This window comes from Camellia sinensis, chromosome 8 (genome assembly GCF_055761805.1).
Source record: "Camellia sinensis isolate YWXY chromosome 8, ASM5576180v1, whole genome shotgun sequence".
In the NCBI taxonomy this organism is placed as follows: Eukaryota; Viridiplantae; Streptophyta; class Magnoliopsida; order Ericales; family Theaceae; genus Camellia; species Camellia sinensis.
In genome coordinates, this window is record NC_138968.1 from 70,617,767 (window position 1) to 70,635,136 (window position 17,370).

The following is a 17,370-nucleotide window of genomic DNA, read 5'->3' on the forward strand; positions in this document are numbered from 1 at the left end:
TTTTATTTGATTAGAAAAAGGTGGGGATCAAAACTGGGAAGGTCATCAATGGAGTCTGGTCAAATAACGTTATTTGTTGATGATATCCCCGAGAAGATGGATCCGAAGAGTCTATTCAACCTTTTTAATAATTTTGGAGTTGTGAAGGATGTTTTCATTCCGATGAAGAGAAGGAAAGCAACGGGCTCAAGGTTCGGATTTGTTCGATATGACTATCCGATAGCAACAGATGTTGCAGTCCAGAAGGCTAATGGGATATGGTGTGATGATAAGAGAATCAAAGTAAAGAATGGAGAGTTTAACAAGCTTGAGCAGAGGGTTAAAGTGTAGCAATGAGAGGCTAACAACTTTATGCAGAAGGAATAGAGGAACACTACAAGAAATTGCATTTTTCGCAACGCAACAAAATATATTGCTAAAAGGGAAAACTCATCGGCAAAAAGTTTCGTCGGCACACAGAGCTACTTCAACAACCTGTTAGATAAAAGTGAGTCGGCAAAACTTTTTGCTGACAAAATTATCATTGCGTTGGTAAAAGTAATGCCTTTAGTGACAAACATAGTCGTCGGTAAAAGCCTTCATCCATCGTCGACAATTTACCTTGTGTCGGTAAAAGTAGTCCAAATATGATGATTGTGTGGCACTTTTCCCGACACAAATTTGCGTCGGCAAAAAATATACTTTTAGCAACATAATATGAGTCGGCAAAAGTAAACTTTTGGCAACACATTTACCGACGAGTTGTTTGTTGAGAAAGCTTTACTTTTTGGCAATAACAAATTTGCATCGGCAAAAATAATTGAAAATCATTTATATTTTTATAAGGTTTATTTTATCGACAATTGATTGTGTCGCTAAAAACGAAAAAATCGCTGGCGTATATATACTGCACATATGACAATAATTTTCTACAAAATGCTCCCGTTATTGCCCCAACACTTGGGTAGAATACTAGTTGTAAATTTAACTTCTTTGGCAGCAACAACATAGTTTTACAGTAACAAAAAGTATTACAGTCATATCACCATTACTTACCATAACTGCCCAATCAAAACACTACAACAAAAAAGGCCTTTGGTGACAGATTGATTTTGTCTCCAAATATCAAATTTTTGTCACTAAAGTGATCTGCGACGAAAAAAATTTGTCACCACATTCGTGGCCTATACGTCGTCGCTGAAAGTATCTGGTGACGAAAAACAGTTTCATCGCCTATTTTTAATTTTTGGTGACGAAATATTTCGTCTCCAAATGTTGAATTTTTCGTCCTCTATAACATCAATTTTGTCGCCAAAACTAAATAATATTTTATTTTAATTGTTTTTCGTGACGAAATATTTTGTCACCAAATAGATTTTAGTGACGAAAGTTTTCCTCACCAACGATATCAATTAAGGTGACAAAAAAATTTGTCACTAAAATGAGTAGAAAAGAAAATTCTTCAATGACAAAAAACATTTTGTCACCAAATATTTCAATTTAGCGACGAAATATTCAGCAAATGTGATGAAATTATTTGTTTGGTATTATATCATTAGTGAAAAAATTATTCGTCACGTTTTTTGAAAACTAATAGCGACATTTTTTATTTCGTCACTAATAAAAATTTAAAAATTTAAAAATGGGGGTACTATTTTCTTCCGAAATTTTTTCTTTCCAGTTACAATTCCCTGCGCATTTCAATAACATGTTCAATAAAATATCTATTACAAATCAATACATAAATCTATTCATTTTCATAAACATCACAATCGAATTTCAGCACTATCCACAAAAATACAATATGAACTGCATGCGGATTATAAATATGTCTCCTAATATCCACAAAAATATAATATCAACCGCATGCGGATTACCAAACACATCTCCTAATGTCCAACAAAAACATGTCTACTAATATCAACAAAAATAAAATATCAAGGGCAGATTACCCAACATGCCCTGTAATACCAACAAAAATAGAAAATTTACAACGCAACCAAAATATATGTAAGGTAATATGAACAAAAACACAAAATGAGCTACCATCTGCCCTCCAAATTACCAAACATGTCCATATCAAATCTCGAATCTGTAAAAAAAATGAAACACAAAAAAAAAATAAAATAAAATAAAAATAAAAATAAAAAATAAATGCAAGTTAAACAATTATTATCTTATCCATAAAATATACAATTTAACATGCATTTTTCGAATTAGTTTTCAAATCGGGAGTCCAGTGCAAGTTCCGTAAGTTTCCACAACTTACATTGGTCCCTCCCGACGTGTTTGAGGTGTTTCCTGGGCCATCCTGTGGCTGTTGCACGATTTTGGCCCTCGAAGGTCTATTTTCAAGCTTAAGTGTGAAAAAGTGCAATTTTGGACTTAATTTTCAAACCGGGAGTCTCGTGCTAGTTCCGTAAGTTTCCACAACTCACATTAGTCCCTCTCGAGATGTTTGAGGTGTTCCTCGGGCCGTCTCGTGGTTGTTGCACGATTTTGGCCTCCGGTGGCCTCTTTTCAAGATTAAGTGTGAAAAAATACATTTTTCGACTTAGTTTTCAAACCGGGAGTCCCGTGCTAGTTCCATAAATCTCCACAAATCACACTGGTACCTCCCAAGGTGTTTGAAGTGTTCCCCGGGCCATCCCGTGGCTGTTGCACGATTTTGGCCTACAACGGCCTATTTTCAAGCTTAAGTGTGAAAAAGTACCTTTTTCTACTTAGTTTTCAAACCGGGAGTCCCATGCTAGTTCCGTAAGTTTCCACAACTTACCTTGGTCCCTCCCGAGGTGTTTGAGGTGTTTCTCAGGCCGTCTCGTGGCCGTTGCATGATTTTTGGCCTCCGGTGGCCTATTTTCAAGCTTAAGTGTGAAAAAGTACATTTTTGGACTTAGTTTTCACACCGGGAGTCCCGTGCTAGTTCTGTAAGTTTCCACAACTCACATTGCTCCCTCCCGAGGTGTTTGAGGTGTTCCTGGGGCCGTCTTGTGGCTGTTGCACGATTTTCGCATCCGGTGGTCTATTTTGATGCTTACGTGTGAAAAAGTGCAATTTTGGACTTAATTTTCAAACCAGGAGTCCCGTGCTAGTTCCGTAAGTTTCCAAAAATCACATTGGTCCCTCCCGAGGTGTTTAAGGTGTTCCGCGGGCTGTCTCGTGGCTGTTGCACAATTTTGGCATCTGGGGCCTATTTTCAAGCTTAAGTGTGAAAAAGTGCAATTTTGGACGTAGTTTTCAAACCGGGAGTCTCGTGCTAGTTCCGTAAATTTTCACAACTCACATTAGTCCCTCCCGAGGTGTTTGAGCTATTCCCCAGGCTGTCTCATGACAGTTGCACGATTTTAGCATCCAGTGGCCTATTTTCAAACTTAAGTGTGAAAAAGTACCTTTTTGGACTTAGTTTTCAAACCGGAAGTCCCGTGCTAGTTCCGTAAGTTTCCACAACTCACATTGGTCCCTCCTGAGGTGTTTGAGGTGTTCCCCGGGTCATCTCGTGGCTATTGCACGATTTTGGCATCCAGTGGCCTATTTTCATTCTTAAGTGTGAAAAAGTGCAATTTTGGACTTAATTTTCAAACCGGGACTTCCGCGCTAGTTCCGTAAATTTCTACAAATCACATTGGCCCCTCCCGAGGTGTTTGAGGTGTTCCCGGGCCGTCTCGTGACTGTTGCACGATTTTGGCATCCGGTGGCCTATTTTCATTCTTAAGTGTGAAAAAGTACAATTTTGGACTTAATTTTCAAACCGGGAGTCCTATGCTAGTTTCGCAAGTTTTCACAACTCACATTGGTCCCTCCTGAGGTATTTGAGGTGTTCCCCAGGCTGTCTCGTGGCTGTTGCACGATTTTGGCATCCGGTGGCCTATTTTCATTCTTAAGTGTAAAAAAGTGCAATTTTGGACTTAATTTTCAAACCGAAAGTCCCGTGCTAGTTCCGTGAGTTTCCACAGATCACATTGGTCCCTCCCGAGGTGTTTGAGGTGCTCCCTAAGCCGTCTCGTGGCTATTGCACGATTTTGGCATCCAGTGACCTATTTTCAAGCTTAAGTGTGAAAAAGTGCAATTTTGGATTTTGTTTTCAAACCGGAAGTCCCATGCTAGTTCCGTAAGTTTTCACAACTCACATTGGTCCCTCCCGAGGTGTTTGAGGTGTTCCCTGGGCCGTCTCGTGGCTGTTGCATAATTTTAGCATCCGGTGGCCTATTTTCAAGCTTAAGTGTGAAAAAGTGCCTTTTTGGGCTTAGTTTTCAAATTGGGAGTCCCGTGCTAGTTTCGTAAGTTTTCTGAACTCAAATTGGTCCCTTCCGAGGTGGTTGAGGTGTTCCCCGGGCCGTCTCATGGCTGTTGCACGATTTTGGCCTCCGGTGACCTATTTTCAAGCTTAAGTGTAAAAAAGTACCTTTTTGGACTTAGTTTTCAAACTGGGAGTCCTGTGCTAGTTTCGTAAGTTTCCACAACTCACATTGGTCCTTCCTGAGGTGTTTGAGGTGTTCCCCGGGCCATCTCATGGCTGCTGCATGATTTTGGCCTCCGGTGGCCTATTTTCAAGCTTAAGTGTGAAAAAGTGCCTTTTTCGACTTAGTTTTCAAACCAGGTGTCCCGTACTAGTTCCATAATTTTTCACAACTCACATTGGTCCCTCCCGAGGTGTTTAAGGTGTTCCCGGGCCGTCTCGTGGCTGTTGCACGATTTTGGCCTCCGGTGGCCTATTTTCAAGCTTAAGTGTGAAAAAGTGCATTTTTCGACTTAATTTTCAAACCAGGAGTCCTATGCTAGTTCCATGCCTACATGTTGGAATAGTTTTTGACTTACTTTTCGACTGAGTTTCATGCCTACATGTTGGAATAGTGCAAATTTCAAAGTAGTTTCCTAATTGGGAGCCACGTGCATATTTCAGTGTTTGTGATGTTTCTCGGGCTTTCACGTGCATATTTTGCTAAATCGGACACTTTGCCATTTGCAATTATCTTCTTTTAACTGAATTTAATGCAATTTTTATTAAAAACAATACACTTTTCACTTATTTCCAATGGCCTTTTTAGCTTAGTTCCAATGTTAAACAATGCCCCAGGGGAACACTTTAGTATTTGCCTTCTGAAATTTATACAACGAAGATGTGCCTAACAAGTGAATGATGAATAAAATGAATTCTAAAGAAAATGAGTTCTAGCAGCGAACGAAACCAAATTAACATACCTGGACAAACCTATAAAGGCCGGGAATGGACATAGCATCTGCTCCTAGAAGTTTCAAACCAAAGTCAACATGAGGTTGCAAACTCAGACCAAGAGGGGGAGAGAGAATCAAACTTTTGATAGTAAAAAGAAACACTGTTACATATAAAGCCCATATGCAGTTCCAAAAATCTGATGATGAATAAAAATATCCTAAGGCTGTGTCTGCTGATTCAAGGATTTGAGGAGAGGTTTAGAAAAGGAAAGGAGAAAGGAAAAAGAAAAGGTGAACAAAATTTAGCTTATATTCTATTCACTTTTCCCTCCTGTTTCTTCTCCTTCCACAAATCTTTCATCCTATCCAAACACACCCTTAATCCAACATCTCATCAACCGAAGTTACCACTTTTCATTACCACGTACCTTCTCCATGAGAGATACTAAGATTTTGGCAAAACAAGGAAAAGTTGGGACCAATGGCTTCAAGGTGATACGTGGACAGGCAAATACTTGCAAATCAATCACCTGAAATACTCCAAAGGAACATACAGCCACTAATGAATACAAATAAGTAACGAGGTGTCCTCTCCCTATAAACTAAGGTTCATTCATCCACTCACCAAAAAAGGAGAGAGAGAGAGAGAGAGAGAGAGAGAGAGAGCACAAACATTTTGCAACTGTTTGTGCACATAGGTTAGTTTTCCCAACAAAGCAGTTTTACAACTATCAATTTCTTCAACACCAACTAGTTATTTTTAACAAGTATCGATTTCTCTGTTCATTCAAAATCAATTTTCTAAAATTCTTCAAAATCAATTCCTAACACAAACAAATCATTTAAAATCCTAAAATCATTCAAAATTAATCTACTACCCAACAATACAATTAAAGTAAAATCATTTACAATCCTAAAGTAAATCATCAATCTCATTCTTCAACTACTTTCTCAACATTCTTCATCTACTGCTACTACTACTACTACTACTACTACTACTACTACTACTACTACTACTACTACTACTACTACTACTACTACTACCCAACAATACAAAATTAAAATAAAGTCATTCAAAGTCCTAAGCTTAAGTATTACTTATACATTCATCCAAAATTAAAATAAAATCATTCAAACTTCATTAACTATTACATTCATCCAAAATGCAAGGAAATAAAATGAAATAAAATTGTTGTAAAATAAACTAAAGTTCTAAAAATTTCAATTCCACGCATTTAGTTGATGAACCCTGCACAAAAACAAACTGAAAAATAAAAAAATTAATCTTCAATCTTCATAATTCCTTTGACAAAAAAGATTGATTGTGGGAGATTGAACGCTATCCTCCATTTAAACTGGATTACAAAAATTACAAATTCAATTTCAATAATTCCAAATAGGAATGCAATTTTAATAATTACAAATAGAAATCACCCAAATCACAAGTTCACATTTTTATAATCCAAGGAGGAGCAATGTGGCTTTACCAAAATGGAACATTAAAAAATAAATAAATTAGATGGAACAAGAATAAACAGGTGATCAAGCAAGATTGGATATAAGTTTAGTGCACAAAAAGAGCACACCTTTAAAGAAAAAATAGGTGTTAATTTTGACAATTGAACGTATGTTAATTTTGTATCAAGCCCAAATTTGCAGAGAACTCATATAGGAAAACTGCCCCAGCTCCAATAATCAAGGAAAAATTACTCCCAAGGTAAATGATTATGCAACATACACATGATTACATTATGAAAATACGGTGATACATGGCTAGAGCCCTCCTATTCTAGATATTTGAGCTTCAAAAATTCACTAGTCTTAGAATCTTCATATTTGTTCTTGGATTTTGCATGCGTATATGGACATTGAATAAATTCAGTAAGAGCATCTTGAAATTTTGAGCAAAATAAGAAACAACAAAACATATCAAACAATAAACCCCATTCATTTGTGCCACATACAAAGTAATCAATTCAACAGGGTCTACCCTCATCAATCAATGTGTGGACTTTAATCCCAAATCAAACCAGCTAAGAAATTCAAACCCAAACGAAAATAAAAAATAAAAAATCAGAAGTAATGAATGTACTCACTCAATGCAAAACCAACTTTAATCCCAAATAATTTCGAACCCAATCAAGCACTAAACCAACAACATATTCAACATATTCAACCTAAAAAAAAAAAAAAAAACAGAGTCTTACCTGTGAGTAGACTGATGGCATAAAAACAAACATATTCACAGAGAAAAAAACATACTTGTGAATCTGTAAAAAAAAAAAAAAAAAAAAAAAAAAAACAGATTCGAAGTGAAGAGCAGAGTCGACAGACAGATCTGAAGTGAAGAGCAGAGTCTTACAGATTCGAAGTGAAGCTGCGCACAGAGTTGCGATGAGAAAACAGAGATTGATCGGTGCGATGAGAACCCAAAGGTCGATTGGTGCGATGACAAACCAGAGGTCGATCTGCGATGAGAAAGCAAAGTTAGGGATGAGCAGATAGATGAGAGGTCGATCGGCGATGAGCAAACAAAAACCAGAGGTCAATCGGCGATGAAAAATGAGAGAGAGAGAGAGACTGATATGAGATGAGAGAATGAGGAGCTCAGCTCTCTCCTCCAGCACTTTGCCGATTGCACCAAAACATTTTTATTTCCCCCCTAAAATATTTAGTGACTAAATTATTTATTGGTGACAAAATTATTTCTTCACCAAAGATAAAAAAAAATATTGGCCACAAAAATAGTTTTGTCACTAAATAATATTAAAATATTAAAAATTATTGGTGACAAAAATATACTCGTCATTAATAATTTTATAATTGGTGACCAATTTTTTCGTCACCAAAAGTCTCAAAATTTTGGCACCCACCGAAAAAATTAGCGGGAAAATATTTGGTGACAAAAAAAATATAAATAATGACGAAAAATAATTTCTTCACCTAATTTTTTTATTATGATTTAGATTGGTGACGAAATTTTATTTTTGTCATTAAAAGATACGTATTTCGTGACAAAAAAAAAAAATTCATCATTAGTTTTCGTCTCTAAAGACTATTTTTGTTATAGTGAAAGTTATAGTATAATCTCCTACACAACCCGTAGGAATAAGTAATAAACTAATGGATATAGTAGCAACAACATCAAAGAGGGATGTATACAAAAAGTATTGAAAACTGTAGGATGATCCACTTCACTGACACGGCATGGCGAAAAAAGTTCCAGCCACCACTAAACTTCAAAACCAAACCATTGAACATCAAAATGACCAAAGAGCATAAAGTAACCCTGTCCATTATGAAGCAGCAGATAAGTATTACCAAGAAGATACAGGTAAAACCAATCATAAAGCAACAAGAAGAGCATTTTTTTGGACATCTTTGCAACTATAGATATGACATATAATTAAATGAAATGAAATGTGAAACAATGCTATAATATTTGAAAAACAATGCCATGAAATGCAAATCAAGCAATCCATTACGCAACAATTTTTTATGTTACAACAAAGTTCCTTTACAGTGATAGGCTATGCAATTGTAACATCACAAAAGCACAAAATAACAGAACAAAGGTGACCTAAATTAAAGGAAAAAAAGAAACTAAGCAAAAGGCAACAAAATATGTTAAATAGATGAGAATCAAAATTATTAACTTTTACCCTGTAACTTTCCCCTCAGGGAGTGGAAAAAGACACCACTCAAGCTAAGATAGTGGAAAAAGACACCTCTCAAAGTAATAAAGCCTTATTTGCACTTCCTAATAATTTCGGAAAGGAGAAAGTTGGTCAAATTTAAATAGTGAAAAATGGCATTTGGAGCCAAACAACCAATCACTAGTAAGTTTCACAGCATTGCACGACTTCATTATCTACACATTTCAATATTTGAGAATTCTCAACAAATTTAATACTAACGCAGTAAACTAGCACATAGTGATTCTTTCAATTAAGTCTTGACAAAGAACTAGGCCCTACAAAAGGTGATCCTTCAATCAAGTAACTGATTACTTCATGTTTCAAGTGAAATGTTAATAGTGTCGTAAATTCTCAAGCATAATAGAAAGTAGCACAATTAAGGAAAAAGAAGGATGGTTTGTCAAGGACTAAGTAAAATGGTTTATATATAATGTAACTAACAAAAAGGTAGGATTTGAGTAAAATGATTTATATATAATGTAACTAACAAAAAGGTAACAATGAAAACAATGGGATACTGAGTAAATTTAGATTTAGAATAACTTATGAATTATGAAATAACAATGGTAGGATCTTGATGAAATGTAACACGAGGCTGGTTCACTGGCAATTTTGGTTCTCAATGGTAAATAACTAAAACGGTGGAGCAAAAACCGGTTCTTACCAGTCTTTTCTTCAACTATGGAAGAGAGTGTATGATGATGTGAGATGAGGGAGGAAAGAGAGAACGAAATAGGAAGAGAAGAGAGGGAGTGGACATGATGTGAGAAAAGAAAGAGAGGGAAGAGAGAGTGTGTGATATGTGAGAGGATAAAAAAGGAGGGAAGAAAGTGGGAGATAGATTCTCTACTAATAGGTAATTTTTTTTTTCCCTAGTCACCACGGTTTATAATTTTCCCTTGCTCCTTTTCATTTTCAGTAAAGTGTACCTTGTACAAGTTATGTTCATATTACTACTACAAGGTATACAGGTAGAGGGAAAGTCTTTAAAAAATAATAATAAATAATAATTACCCAAAAAAAAAGTGAATCTAAAATAATCTACTAATGATTGTAACTAATAGACCATTCAAAAACTAATAAATAGCACCTGTGCTTTTTGAGATGGTGTAACACGGCAACATATAGTTGTCCTTGACAAAATTGCTAGTTCAGTGAATGCTTTCCTATAATGCTTAAGTGCAATTTCAAGACAAAAGCCACATCATGTTCCAAAATAATAGCAGTGATTTAAAAATAAAATAATAATAATAATAATAATAATAATAATAATAATAATAATAATAATAATAATAATAATAATAATAATAAAAAGGCTTGGAACTAATTGAACCAAGAACTAATTCAGGTCAACCACTTTCCTTGAAACAAATACACAAAATAAAAATAGCAATCCAATTGCTTACTAATTACTATACTTGGAAATATTGCAACAACAATAATCATCACAACATTATGTAGTAAAAGTTATCCAAATTGTAGTTCATTATTCAACACAGTCAAAAATGTCTCTCTCACTAATGACATAGCGATACAGGACAATCTATACAAGTAAGTCACAAAATGTGGTAATATCATTGTGGAACCATAGCAATATGTATTGCAGTAGACTTGAACCGGAAACATTGATAATCTTTTCAACAACTTTATGTCATGAACATGGTTAAGGATTTTCTTGGATTGATAAGCCAATCCAAAAGCAATTAGAATATTACACACATTTCTCTCTTATTCTAAATTTTATAGACCAGAAACTGGACATCAATTGCATTTTGCTAAAACTGATCTCTTTTCTACTTTACTTCATACTATATTCCAACACCATATAAACCTTTCTAACTGAATAGGCATATCTAATTTGTTCTAATTCAAAATTTCTAATAAATATACCCTGAAATTATACAATCCATGTCCTGCACAAGCACATTCATGATCTTCGATTGCAAAGTAACACATCTCAGAAAGTTATTCATGAATCAACAACAGACATTACGATTTAGTATAAATGGTTACAATTAATGCTTTTCAGACATCCATGACTAGTATCCACTTAATCAAGGTATATGAAACCCAATGTTTAATTTCCCACATGATCTAATCATATGCTCATTTGACTCTAAAATCCCACAGATGTCCCTATACAAGATGAGATTATATTGTGTTGTGTCCATAACATGATTAGGATCCACTTACACAAGGCATATGAAATCTATTGAATTCCCAAGTGTATCTAGTCATATTATTATGTCATTCAAAAATCCCAGAAATTTTCCCATACAACATGAGATCATATGAAATATCGCAATCGTCAATTGTTGATCCTCTACCATAAGAGACTGTGACCCCAAATGTTTACATAGTTCTTTACATGATTGATACCATTGCGTATGGATTATTACCTACTGTCAACACATTCCAGCTAAACAGAGAGATAGCATTGATCCTTGCATTATCTACATGAATAGAAGGATTAGAAGAATATAAATGGTAGGATTATGAAATAACTTATGAATCCATGCAACAAAAAATGTCTAAGAAACTAATTCATAAGTTATTTCATAATCCTACCATTGCACAATTAATTTCAATTCCATGTATACAATGTATTCAAAAGCAACAAAAACATGAAGAATGGATCAAAATATAATATTTTGAAAAGTTTGGATATAGTTAACACCAATACTTCAGTAGCCCCCCTTCCCTCCCCCCCCCCCCCCCCCCAAAAAAAAAAAAAAAATCCCTAATTGGTTGCTAGGAAAATAGAGGTAAATATAAAACAATGGAAAGAATATATATATATATATATAGGTATATATTGTTGGAACTTCTGATTTGGGAAGGTTTTCTTTTAATCCTAGATCCAACGAGGGTTTCAATAATAGAATTTCTTTTTTTTCTTTTTATAAATTTTCTTCGCAAACAAACAGAGGATAATAGTATAACTTGAAATAAAACGCCAATGATTTGTCCATAAATACCCAATCAAACAGTATTAAAGAACCCATTTACAAAAAGAAGAACAACTCATTACACAGAAAACTAGAAAGAAACAATAACCAAACAAACAAGAAAGAAAATCGAGAAATATATATATATATATACTTCATGGTGGTGTGTCGGAGGTGTGTTGAAGAAGCAAGAGATTTGGAAGTGGATCTTGGAAAGAAAAGATGATGAAATCTGGAGGTCCTAACAGTACTAATCTTAAATGGAGTGAATGTGTGAGAGAGAGGGAGAGAGAGAGAGAGAGAAGGGAGGGAATCCGAACATACTTCAGATTTTTTACAGATTGAAAAGACGAACCAGTCTCACCGCCCAACCATCGAACCAATCTCAAACCGTCAAGCGTTGCCGCCGTCGAACTAGTCTCGCTGAACCATCGATCGTTGCCGCCACCGATCGTTCCCCTTCGAAATCTGGCGCCGCTTAACCACTCTCCCCTTTGAACCCTCTCTCTTCTCCCTCTCTTCTAGGTTATTCGATTTACAGCTTTCTAACTTCTTTTTAGAACCCAATTAGAAGCCCAGTTTGTATATATTTTGATACAAAAAAAAAAAAAACTAAATATATTTTTAGTCATTGGCGCTTTTTTTTTTTTTTCATATCATTCGCGACATAAATTGTGCATTGTGAAAAATAAAAGAGGAACTTTTAAGAGTGACGAGGGGTTTACCTACCCTAAAAAAAAAAAAAGAGAGAGAGAGAGAAAATTTTGAGAGGTAACTTTCCACCGCCTCAATTTTTAGAGGCAAATCACCAAAAAATTAAATTAAATTAAATTAAAAAAATAAAAAAAATAAAAACAATTTTTTGTTTTTTTTTTTAAAAATTAAAATAATTTGAGAACTATAAAAATCAAAAATATATTTTTAAAATTTTAAAAAGTATTTATGACCTAAAAGATAAAATTATACAAAAATAATAAGTATTTTTTTTTTATTTTTTCACTAAATTTTTTTTTAGTTTTTCAGAAGAAAAAAAATTCGAAACAAGTTTCTGAAAATAAAACCAAACATATTGAAATTACTAATCTAACATTCTTTGGAAAAGTTTAGATTATCTCAAATTAGGCATCTCAACTTAAAAGTATGTTTGGGCTTGACGGGTTCATTTTCTAATCTAATTCGATGATCACTTAATTTTACAATTCAATAACTAGAATATTTAAAACTCTTTGAAAAGTTATAATAAAAACACAAATCACTAAATCACATCATTTCACTAGCAAAGCTTTTACCGACGAATAGTGTTATCATCGCTAAATGTTTAATTCTTTACCCATGCCAACTTGTCATCGCCAAAAGTATGTACACTAATAGCGACACTTATTGTGTTGCTAAAAGAATAAGCCTTGTAGCTGAAATTTTTGAAGTTTTGGCGCCTAGTGAATGTTATGTTTTTTTAGCGGCAGTAGTAAATTGTGTCGGTAAAGGTCTACTTTAACCAACAAAATTGATCATTGTGTCACCAAAAATATAGTTTTGCCTATGAAAAATTGATGTCGTCGCCAAAATTAGTCGTCAAAAGTGCAATTTCTTGTAGTGGAGGTTGAAGGCTGATATGTCAATGTTGAATGGGAAGGAGTAGATTTCTATGCAGCCCAGGGTGGTAGGGAGAGGTCAACGATCATATGTTGAGGCAGTATCAAAAGGAAAGGAAAAAATGAAGGATGTTATCATAGTAGTTGCAAAAGAAGAAGCGAATAGATGGTTGTATGAGAGTGTGTTTGTCAAGTTGAAAACTTTTTTCCCATTTTCTGACTTTAAAGAGAAAATAAGTAGAAGGGGAATGAAGAATGTTCTTATTCGTGAAGGGGGATGAAGATTAGCTATACTGACCTTTCTATCAACACAAGCATTCAACGAATGGGCTGCTAGTTTAAACAGTTGGATTCATGAATGGTCTGATTCAGTGTCAGAATAGAGGAGAGGTGATTATGGTGAGCAAGAGAGATGCGTTTGGATTTACTGTTTTGGTGTCCCATTAAATTTATGGAATGTGAATACAGTTAAAAATATTAGCAAAGTGTGGGGTGATGTGGTGCAGATTGATGATGACTCTAGTAGAATGGCTTCGTTTTAGGTTGGGAGAGTTAGAATTGTTACAAAGTCCGTGGAGAGTATTAATAGGGTGATCCATTTGAATTATAATGGAAAGTTGTCCCCAGCTAAGGTCTGTGATGTAATGGATTTTTCACACAGTGGTTTGAGGAACAGTAATAAGAGTGATGATGTTATGGAAAGTTCAAGTGCAGAGGTTGATTAGATATCTGTCAATAGAGGTCGAAGGATATGTGGTGCATCAAAAGATGATGAGGTGGATACAATGAAATAGGTGGCAAATAAAGACTCTAACATGGGACAGAACAACTTAATGAGCTAGATAAAAACATGGAGGACTTGGCTAGTATGGGAAGATGCAATGATGGTGAGTTGGATTTCAAAGTTAATGAAGCTGAGCTGAAGTTGGGAAAATCAACAGATAGAGGTTGTATTAATGAGAAGGAAGCAAAAGCAGTGGAAGAGTCATGGGTAGACGAATCACCTGGAATGTAGAGAATGGATGGTGATATAGTCACTTAGGGCTTTTTAAGAAGTATTAGTGGGTTAGAAAAAGCAAGGCCTAGTATCAATTTAAAGGTTGTGCTAGATAAGGCCTAATTGGGGGTTTCGTTTGATTAGAGAGAAGACCCAAATTTGAGATGCATTTCGATCCAAACACCTATTAGGCTAGGTCCAAAAAAGGGGGATCATTATGAGATTTCAAGAAAATGTGAGTTCTTAAAGACGAGTCTAGAGGAACGCAGGGAAAAGAGGTTATCTGGTGCAAGGAAGATTCTGTAGAGGAGAGGAAGAAAGGGTACGGTTCATGCTAGTAACTTCTCAAGAGGTGTTATTTTTAGAGCTGCAACCACAACTTTATCTCTCTCGTTACCTTAAATGAGTTGGTCTAGCCGTAGGGATTTGCTACTCCAAAAGATAGGGTGAGGACTGCTCCAACTTGAGCATTTTCAAAAAGGGGGTGTCGAGTGTAATAAGTTATTTTTAATAAAGATTATGTCTTGGAATACTAGGGGGTTGGGGAGGAAAGAAAAAAAGGAGAAGATTAGGAAGTTGGCTAGAGAAAGAAATGTGGATATTCTTCTATTACAAAAGTTTAAGAGGAGTAGTGTTGATGAGAATTTTGTGAAATCATTATGGCTGTATGAATCTATTGGCTTATTTTTCCTACGAAGGAAAATACCATAAATGTGAGCGTGCCAGCAAGGATTGAAAAATCCTTATAGATTAAATTCAAGCCAATTATCAAGCAATTATGTTAACGGTTCTTTTGCTCCAATGAAGAGGATTTCAAAATTGTCAAGTGTAGAGAAAAGAAAAATTAAAAGAAAGAGAAGGGAAACGGAGAAAGATGATTGAGTGAACAATCTGGGTGATTGACTAAACAATCAAACTAACCATTAATTTACCTCTACTCCTATGGTTCGAAAATGAAGTGCATAAAATAAAGTCCAGAAAATTTACCTCTACTCCTATGCTTCAAAAATGAAGTGCATAAAATAAAGTGTAGAAAATTAAGTGTAGGAAATATAAATGACAAGAAAAATAAAAATCAATTGTTTTTTATTTGAGTTTTGGATCCTTTACAATGTAGCAATGAATGGCTATTTATAGGCAAACATTTATAAGAAAAAACTACCTAATAACTACCACATTCTCATATTTCTTACACTTCACACACCATGATCTTCCACTTCATCTTTATGTCTCTATAACTTCATTTAACCTCCAATTCATGCTCCATGGTCCTCTACATTATCCATCATCTTTTCACAAGTATTTAATGATTCATAATTTCTCATAACCTCCAAATAAGTAAGTGTAACAACCCTCACCTCAACTTAGTCATACTTGCATACATTTATGTATGATCTTGTTTTGTTATGTGCATTTGCAAATCCTGTCTTGTTTTTCTTGAGTGTTGCTTGCATGCTTTGTTCTTGCCTGGTGTGTTGCCGAGGTCATCTTAAGCCTAGACACCTTGGAACCTTTCCACACTTAGAACTATCTTGGAACCCCTTCGGTTGACCTCCATCTTCACCCTGGCATATTGGCCGAGATGTCATCATCTAGGCTGAGGTGTGCGCCACCTAGGCCGAGATGTGCATCATCTAGGCCGAGATGTTATTATCTAGGCGTTCTAGATCCTTGATCCTTGCACTTAGTGATTTTGTTCCTGGAATGGTATGACCTAGACCGAGGTGTGGCACATCTAGGCCAAGGTGTGGCATAGCTTAGTCAAGTGTTATCCTTCCAAGCCGATGTCGTTGTCACCCTACTTGCCGAAGCTTTGCCCTTAGCCGAGATCATCACTTGCCGGAGTGCTCTTGCCGTCTAGCATGTTGAGCACACTTTGTCATGGTCTTGTCTTGTCAGTCAGTCACCATTTTTAGTAGAGCCAATCAGCCGATGCCACGTGTCCCAGCAGAGGATTAAGTCAGTGACTGTCGAGAAAACATATCATTTGGTATCAAATCTTGTCTTTTAGAGAGAGAGACTCTAGGAAGAAGAATGAGGAGCTTTTGAGTGGGAGTGAGTGGACCTCCAAGCTTGACCGTGGGAGTTTGAACCGTTAGATTCAAGTTTTGAGGTTAGAATCTTAATCTGCTCTTGTTGTTCTTATTAATCGTCCAGCTGCATTGCATGATCGAACCTGTTCTTCATGCCTTGCATTGATTTAAAGTTGATTTTAGCAAGAGAAAATAGTGTTCTTATGTTCTTGAAGAAAAGTCTTGGTTTGATCCGAAAGTTTGCATCAAGAACCATGTTTTTGTGTTTGTTCTCACAAGATCCTTAAATATGGGTACCCAGGTCCATGTTTTCGAACTCATAGCACGAAATCTCAGACTTTGTAATAACAAGTTATGATTTTAGCATGCATGTTCTTCATCTTCTCCGTCTTCATGTTCTTCATGTTCCTCAAAGGGAAACCCAGATTTTCCCAACTTCACTTTGGAATGTGGCCATCGGAACCACACCTCGGCAAGAAGGTGTGGGACCTCGGCCAAGACCTGGTTGATGCCCAGCATATTTTCCCTGAGATGAAAAACAGTATCTTGTTTTGATTTAACTTAGTTTTGATGAACGCCGAGATCATCCGTTTGCATGTGAATCTTGTTTGAAAGTACATTCAATAGACTTTGCCATGTGTTTGTAGGACTCGGACTTTTGCCTTGACCCCGACGTTGAAGAACTATATGAGTGGTATTTTTAATAAAGCTATGTTATCAATGTTTTGATGAGCTTTGCTTTGCTTTGTTTTGAAAAGTATTTGTTAAGCATGAATGATTGTCCCTATTTTGTATATCAAGTATTATCTTGTTTTGATGACGTTCTTGGAAAGTCCTTAGTGCCAGGGGACTATAATGCAACTGCACCATTGTTTGAGATATCTCCTTTGCTTTGTCTTGTTTTGCCACTGACGGTTTACCGCGTGGGTTTGTTTGTCCGGAATGTCATCA